The 9,100-nt window shown below is 42.1% G+C and overlaps 1 protein-coding gene across 1 annotated transcript in view; it reads left to right on the top strand.

The window, feature by feature from the left end:
* DAPK1 (death associated protein kinase 1) overlaps positions 1 to 9,100 on the top strand; it is a 470,647-nt gene that overhangs the window by 459,808 nt on the left and 1,739 nt on the right.

The raw sequence follows: 9,100 nt of genomic DNA, 5'->3' as shown, positions 1-9,100 counted from the left end.
AAGAGACATGTAGAAACAACATGACTCAAGGGGATCTGCAGGGGTCTCCTGTGAACTCAGGCCTGTCACACACTGCTAACAGTTGTAACCCTGGAGGGGGATGTCTTGCTGGTCTCCTCCCGCTGAGCCACTGTGGCTTCTTCCACTGACCACCCCGCAGGCTCCCCTGTCAGACTCCACTCCTCCTCCATTTTCTGTGACTGTGAACTTCCTTCCACATGTAGCCACACTGCCCCCAAAAGAGCATGGTGGAAATTGGCGCTACATTTTCAGTTGTTGATGTTGGGGGTTCTCATGGATGTGGGTGCTCTGTGTCCACACAGTTTACAAATGTCTTGCATGGTAACAATTCTCTGGGTCCTTCTGAGCTCTAAGTGTTTGCTGAGCATTTATATAAGAGAATAACTTAATGTTTATGATCACTTGACTTTAGAACCTAAGTACATGTTACATATGATCCAGAACTTTGTAATGGTGGTGTATATTTTAATTTTTACTGAGATTTCCACAAATGCAGCTGTTTAGTCATTGCTGGAAGAATGTATACATTTAGACCACTGTCAGCTCTTACCCCCACTCCCCTCCCCCGGGTTTGGAAATTCAGGGCAGAAAGCTTCCACAGTGTCCGCATGGCATCCCAGCACCCAGGATGCATGGACAACCTCAGGCGCTGCTCAGAGACTGCACGGTCACCATATCTGCCAAATTCACTACATGTCCTCATGCCCTGGGCCCCAGCATTATATAGGGAAACACTTTATATCTCACTCTTGATATTTCCTTTGATGTCTTTGTTATATTACAGGCACAGCATTCCATTCACATGTAACATAATCTGTGCAGGTCCTTGTCATCTGAGAACTCCTCCACCTGCCCAGTGCTCTGTGGAGCATCAGAGTGTCTTTATTCTGGTTTCTTCTTCAGCCTCAAATCTCAGTAAGTTCAGACACAAAGCCTTGCAGGGGAGGGAAGGGGCTGGGGGACCCTGCCAGTACTTCCCCTGATTTATGGCCCAAGTCAGTGCAGAGGCTGAAGACCTTCTGTTGTGACACAGTCACTCATCCAAGTGCTGCCCACCAGGCTGGAAGAAATGGGGCTCTCCCTGGATCTCTCCCTGATGCCGTGTAGAGCTGCAGATAAGCCCTTGACCTCTCACGCAAATCTGCCTCCCCTCCCTCTAATTCAACCTTCAACGTCAGCTCTTTCCCCTAACTTTATTGACTTTTTTTTTGTTTATTTATTTTTGAGAGAGAGAGAACACAAACAGCAGAGGGACAGAGAGAGGGTGACTCAGAATCAGAAGCCAACTCCAGGCTCTGAACTGTCAACACAGAGCTTGACTATTTCCTTATTAAAATAATTAACCTTCTTTCCTTATAGATCATTGGTACATTTTGCTCTATTGAAGGGTTGAGACAGACACCTCCAAAGGGCAGCTGCCATGACATGGGCATATTTACAACTACGTGAGCCAGACACTGCCCAGCATTCTCCTAGTGGACCACTGGCACATTCAGTTATGTCCCTAGAGCCCAATGACATTTTTTACTCTCACAATTTAGTGTGTGCAAAACTTACCCACTTCCATTTTGAAATGATTTTATTTTTAAGGGTAAAACTACACACATCATTTTTAAAACATGAAAAGTTACATATCATTAGACAAATTCCTATAAGGCTGTTTACAGCTATAATGAGAGAGGTGGGAACATTACCAGTATAAAGTGTCACAGGATCCATTCACAACTTGGCTCTTCAGACATTCAAGTTTTTTTTTAATGTAACACAATTTATTTTTTTAACATATGCAATTATTTTCCGTCATTTACAATACAGTAGTTACAATGACACTCTAAACATAAAAGCAAAGTAAAAAATCAAACGCCCCACTTCTATTTCATGTAATTAGACTTATACAGAAATTAGAAGGTTAAGTACCAACTAGTTAATCACTAATTTTACAGCTATCTGAAGTGGCAATCGTTATATAGCAGCTTATCTATGATACATTCAAGATACATGATACAATTTATTACTTGCCCATAAGCTAAAACACAGCCTGCTTAATGCCTTTCCTTAAATTCCACCTCTATACTACAGTTTACTTGAGGTCCATGCAAAAAAGTAGCTACCTTTTATATAGGAAATGGATGATTAAGTCTTTGGTGCTGTAAAAGCAACTTCCAGACATTCAAGTTTTATCTCACACAGTAAGTTCTGGTCAGTGTTAAGATAAAACCCTCTTCTGCATACTCTGTCCCCACTCAAGGCTTTCTTTATTCCAGTGTCCCACACGGTAGCAAAGCTGGCCGAGGAGGTGATACAACAGTGGTTGTCCTGGTCTTTGGCCATCAGTGTGTAGCCATCTATGCCCCAGGCTTCTCCCCAGCTGAAAGAAGACAGGGTTTTCCATTTGGCCTAAACAATCAAACACATTTATCTTTAGGAACAATAGCACCTGATACCGAGCAGTGCACCAGAGGCCACGACAGATTCAGGAAGATTCAGGAGAGGCTGTTTTTGTCCATCACTGAGTTCTAACCCTGCACAGCATTCTATCCAAAACCTTAACACAGACTGAAAATGGAGACACAGAAAGAAGAAAGTCTTGGGAACAGATGTATTTCAGTTTCATAGCATCACCAGTTTAGAAACACAGTGGTACCAAAAATACATCAGGACCCTAACAAGCTTGAGATGCTATCATACTGTTGCCACCACATGAATATGTCTGTTTATCTCAAGAGGGGTTCTGGGTTTCTTGGATTTTACAAGTGTGCTCAGGGGTTTGAGGATCTACATCCAAATACTGATTCCAAAAAGGATTTCCTTTTCAATTTTATTTTTTTTATTTTTTTAATAGTTTATTGTCAAATTGGTTTCCATATAACACCCAGTGCTTCTCCCCACAAGTGCCCCCCACCATGACCGTCACCACCTCCTTCCCTCCCCCCACCCTTCAGTCCAAGTTCGTTTTCAGTAGCCATGCCCATCCGCGCTGGAAAGCTGCTGTGCTTTTGCTTATTACCTTTAATTGGTTTTTTTCTTAATATTTTTAATTTTTAATTGTCCCCTGTCTTCTCTTTACTATCTTCCTATTTCCTTCTTTTCTCCCTTTCCCCCTGGAATCTGGGAAAGACCAACAATTAGGCACTGCTGTGCTTAGATCAACTCTTACCATCCAGACAGTTTTTCATTTATTCCATCCTTATCTCCCCCAACCCCCACGCAGGTTTTAAGCCCACAGACTGTACTTTATCTCTGACTGTTGTTGTCCCCCCCACTCCCCGCCTGCTTTTTTTTCTTTCTCCTTTTATTTTTTTCTCTTCTTTATTTTTTTCTCCTCTCTTTTTTTTCCTGCTCCTTTTTTTCTTTCCCCCTTAGGTTTGCTTCTTTATCAGTACATTTGTGTGCTTGTGTTCTCTGTGTGTTTGTCTGTCTGTTTTCTTTTTCAGGGCTACCTCAAGAAACAACCCAAAGCACACATAGTGGAAAATCCCAAATATCGCTGATTAGGGAAAGAAATTAATCAGAGGCATAACAAGAGAAACCAAGAGACACCATTAAAAGAACATCTCCTGAAATGATAGACCCTAGACACTCCAAGAGCCTCCTTCGATAGAGTAATACTAATAAATGCACAGTGCAGAATGAGCCTTTAAAACTGACAAGAGACAGAACGCTAGCCAAAATGATGAAACGAAAGAACTCTTCTCCAAAGAAACTCCAGGAAGAAATCACAGCTACAGAACTGCTCAAAACAGACATAAGCAACATAACTCAACAAGAATTTAGAACGATTGTCATAAAATTAATTGCTGGGCTTGAAAAAAACATGGAAGCTATCAGAGAAGATATTGATACAAAGACTAGGAACCTTCAAAATAGCTGTGACAAGTTAGAAAAGGCTCTAAATGAGATGAATAATAAGATGGAGGCTGCCAATGCATGTACTGAAGAAGCAGAGAGGAGAAAAAGTGAATTAGAAGACACAGTTATAGCAAAAGAGGAGGCCAAGAAAAAGAGAGAGAAAATGATTCAGGAGTGCGAAAGGAGATTCAGAGACCTGAGTGATACAATCAAACGGAACAATGTCCGTATCATAGGAGTTCCTGAAGAGGAGGACAAAGACAGAGTGCTTGAAGGCGTGCTAGACCAAATTATACACGAAAATTTCCCCAATCTGGGGAAAGAGAAGACATTGAAATTCAGGAGACATACTGAACTCCCCTAAGACGTAACGTAAACTGACCTTCAGCACTACATATCATAGTGAAACTGGCAAAATATAAAGACAAAGAGAGACTTCTGAACGCAGCTAGGGAGAAAAGGGCCTTGACATACAAAGGGAAACCTATCAGAGTGGTTACAGACCTATCTAATGAAACTTGGCAGGCCAGGAAGGAATGGCAGGAAATCTTCAATGTGATGAACAGAAAAAACATGCAGCCAAGAATCCTTTATCCAACAAGCCTGTCATTCAAAATAGAAGGAGAGATAAAGGTTTTCCCAAATAAGCAAAAGTTAAGAGAATTCATGACCACCAAATCAGCCCTACAAGAAATCTTAAGAGAGACTCTATGAGGGAAACGTAGCAAGGAATAAAGCTACCATAGACATCACTACAAACATGCACCCTACAGGAAACATAATGTATCTAAACCCTTTTCAATTTTAAAGGTAAGTATTTTTGGTTTTGTACCTGTTCTTGACAATCCAATAGTTTTTGTTATCCAACTCTGCTCCCACAAATCTATAGCCAACTATCAGATGCCGTGATGTAGGATTCATGGCTGCAGTTTGGATCATAATAAATGCCTGGAAAGTAACATTCAGTGCTGGAGCAAGGATTCCCATGTGATGTGTGATAGTAACTCAGCCTATCAACCGTGTAAGGGAGGCATGTCAAAATTCAGTGAAATGACCTATTTCCAGATACGACATAAAAAGCCAGATCTTTTGGGTGGGTGGGGTGCCTGGGTGGCTCAGTCAGTTCAGCATCTGACTCTTGGTTTTGGCTCAGGTCATGATCTCACAGTTTGTGAGATTGGGGCTCTGCACTGACAGAGCAGAGCTGGTTTCGGTTTCTCTCTCTCTCCCTCTTTATGCCCTTCCTCTGTTCATGTGTGCATGCGTGTGCACTTTTCTCTCTCTCTCTCTCTCTCTCTCTCTCTCTCTCTCTCTCTCTCTCTCTCTCTCTCTCCCAAAATACATTAAACTTTGAAAAAATTAAAATCGTTTTTGAGCTAGGTGAGAGACCTATGCCCTCATTGAATACCAGCCAAATACAAAGTGGCACAATCTCTTTTGTAAATAACTAGTCACGAGCCATTAAAGATCACTCATGGAAACCTACCTTTAGGATATCAGCTTAAGGAAACAGCACAGAACACACAATTACATGAATGAAGCTGTTCTTTCACATTTTTATTTCAGTAGTAGGATAATATGAAGTACTTGAAAGTTCTAATAATTCCAAAATCATGTGGTAAATTATTTAGCCTTTCACATATATTTATGAACTTCTTATCACCATGAGGATGTGTCTAGAGTCATTACAAAACATTAGACACAAATATTACATGTACATAATAAATGATTGTGTTACATCCATACCCCCCATAATTCTACATGAAATTCAACATACTAAAGAGTCGATCTTGGTGTATGAGATGGTGGTCTTTCCACTTTTCTGCCTAAATTTCTACATAAACAAATGCTTACCTTGGTCATAGAACTGGAAGGTATCCAGGCTTGCAGCTATAACAGCAGACACAGGACCTGTAAGTGTCACTGACCTCACAAGTTTATACTCCATCTTACGGATTGTCAAGAACCCATTTATGTCGGCAGCAGAATTTTCTGGGCTGTATTTGCAAGATTGGAGCCTTCAAAGTTAAAGGGGTAGAGACTTGATTACATCTATGTCCTGGGAAACATGAGCCCAAGACATTTTGCAGATACAAACGCCACAATCTAAATTGTGAAAATTAAAGATGGCATCTCTTTTCCCTGAATGTGTTCAAGTTTATAACAAGATAAGGAGCTCCATTTCCATTTGCACGATATGGATAGGATTCCTCTGAGTCCAGGCCTCCATTCTGCTTAACACACTGGAAGGCACCATCCATATTGCCACCACTGCAGCCCCCGTTGCCTTCAGACCAAGCACAGTCCAGCGGGTTCTGCTCACTCAGTGAAGCAAGTTTGTGAGTTTTCCTGCACATCTGTCCTTTGATGACACCTGTTGCACTAAAAGCCCAGCCAGAAGCCCACTGACCCTGAAACCAAATTAAAAAGCTCTCATTCTACCAAATCGCAATATTTGACAACAGCACACACATCTCAAAGTCTTTTAAAATATAGTGAACTACACATTGTTTCTCAGTCGGCCATAAGGACACTGATTCCTTTGCCTTGACTCTTGAGAGGGACCTGATGAATATTGTCCCACCTGACTCTCTACAAGTTATGTAGCCTTTCTTTCTCTAGTTCACAGATGAGGGGATCTCAGCAAAGAGAGGAGCTTGGATCACTTTCCCTTTGTGGATCTTCTGGATTTGAAGACCATTACCACCTGCCTGAATTCTTCACTGGTGATGGAAAAGGAAGTAGATGTTGACAAGTTTGAGATTACCTTAGCAAAGTACTCAGGAGAGGAAGCACAAATGTTTAGCAATCCATGCCACACTCACCATGCCACCAAAGCCATCCATTGCCACCGTGAAGCTGTTTCCCTTGATTGTATTCCTGATTGTGCTGTTCAATCATTTTCATACTCTTCTTCCACACTGCTCTCCTCCGATCTTCTTCATTCTAGAGGGAAGATACAATCACACATCTTTATTTCTATTTAAAACCTACTCACTTGCACCAAGTGGATGTGCTCCCAGAGAGAGGAGGAGAAACCACGGCCAGGGGTGACCTGATGCTTCTGGGAGCTGCTCTCTAGCAACCACACAGCAGGTCATATGCCCACACTGTGTGCAGTCATGGTACCCTGCTTATTGCCTTGGTAAGTGCAGCCTCAAGATGCTACTCCCTGCTATGAACTCCCACCAGCATGGAATGCGCTCTTCAGGGGTCCCACTGCGTAGCTTGAGTGTTCCCAACCACCTTATATTGTCTCCCGGGTGTTGCCTTCCACTGGCACCATTGGTCCTCTAAGCTCTGATTGAGCTGTGGAGCAGCTGAGGCTTCTCTCCGGCAAAGGGCAACCTAGAAGAGAGAAGGACACATGTTTCAAAAACGTAGGAAGGGAAAAGAAATGAGATTCTGATTAGAACAATCCATTTAAAAGGGCATCCTCCTTTCTTTTAAGATGTTAGCGTCCTGTGGTAGGGTACAAAGATTGCATTCATCCCTAATGTTTACAGAAGGCTGTGGAAGATGTGGGATGTGCAAGGGGCCTGACACCCTGCTCTCTGCCTTGGAAATGGACCACCAATTTTAAGGCATGTGGACAAGCAGCCATGACTCAGCGAGCTCCACAACCTGGTGTAGGGAGATGTTCCTTGAGCATCTGATGGGACCAGGAAACGGAAAGTCGGACGCATAAGTGGCTCAATTGGTTTAGTGTCTGACTTTGGTTCAGGTCATGATCTCACAGTTCACAAGTTTGAGCCCCACATTGGGCTTTGTGCTGATATGCTGACAGCTCAGAGCCTGGATCCTGCTTTGGATTCTGTGTCTCCCTCTTTATCTGCCCCTCCCCAACCTGTGTGTTCTATATTGAAAACAAAAAAATGAAATAAAACTTAAAAAAAAGAAAAGTAATTTTGTCCTGAAATAAGTATGAAGAGAAAACGTAAGATCAGAATAGAGGTGTGTAAACAAATTATTTTAAATATGAGATCAAGCTGGCTACTTTTAAAATAAATTGAGTAAAACCTAAGTTAAAATATCAAAATTAGGAGCACCAGGATGGCTCAGTGGGTTAAGTGACCTGCTCTTGATTTTGGCTCAGGTCATGATCTCAGGATGGTTTGATCCAGTCCTAGCGTCAGGCTCTGGGGTGAGTGTGAATCCTGCTTGGGATTCTCTGTCTGTTCTTCTGCCCCTCCGCCTACCAACTTGAGCACGCATGCGTGCACGCTCTCTCAAAATAAATACATATCAAAATTAATCGCTTCAAAATTGAAATTTAGTTTTCTCTCTGTTGAAAAGACAAACTGTCCGGCTTTAATAAGGTTGTCTAAGGGCACCCGGGTGGCTCACTCAGTTAAGTATCCTACTTCGGCTCAGGTCATGATCTCGCAGTCTGTGTTCAAGCCCTGCATTGGGCCTTGGGCTGACAGGTCAGAATCTGGAGCCTGCTTCAGATGCTGTCTCCCTCTCTCTCTGCCCCTCCCCAACTTACACTCTGTCCCTCTATCAAAAATAAACATTAAAAACCTTTTTAATTTAATAAGTTTAATATTAAATTTAATAGGAGAAAAAACCCAAAGTTTTATTACCTGTGTTCAGGAGCCTAATTATAAAATAGGGAACTAACAAAATGATCGAGACAGACAGCTTTTATACTTTTCAGATAGACAATGACTCTATGAGGAATTTACTACACAAAGAAAACTTAACTCCTGGAGCTTCAATTAGTAAGGAATTCTGAACAGAATTTGGGCTAAGTGGAAAGTTAGGAAAAAGTAACAGGGTTGTGGCTACAGCCTTCAGGGCCCTAAGTCTCCCATCTCTGGTGACAAGAATGTCTCTATCTCCTGGTGCAGGGAGGCCCCCTTCCACAAGGAGAGTTCTTTCCAGATGTCTTGAGTGCCAAAGTGGCATATTTTAGGGCCGTCTGTGCTTGGCTCCTATAACCCTACATCCAAACACAATCATATTGGAGGTTAGATCTTTAGCAATGAATTTTGGGTGGTACAGAATTCATGGCAGAGAACATGAATTTATATGGGAGAAAGGTGCACCTTTATTTTCTCAAGCACTGAGCGAAATTGGCCTTCCCTTCAAGTGTGTTTGTCACCAACTGACTGGGGTAGTATTTGTAGTAGCCACAACTTTGTGAGAAATCAGATACTTACTATGCATTTCAGATGGTCCACCTAACTTATAAAATGATAAATGCTTTTCAGCACTTCCAAGTTAC

Source organism: Suricata suricatta, chromosome 13 (assembly GCF_006229205.1).
Source record: "Suricata suricatta isolate VVHF042 chromosome 13, meerkat_22Aug2017_6uvM2_HiC, whole genome shotgun sequence".
NCBI lineage: Eukaryota > Metazoa > Chordata > Mammalia > Carnivora > Herpestidae > Suricata > Suricata suricatta.
Note: the sequence above shows the minus strand (reverse complement) of the source record. Positions and strands in the feature narration are given on the sequence as shown.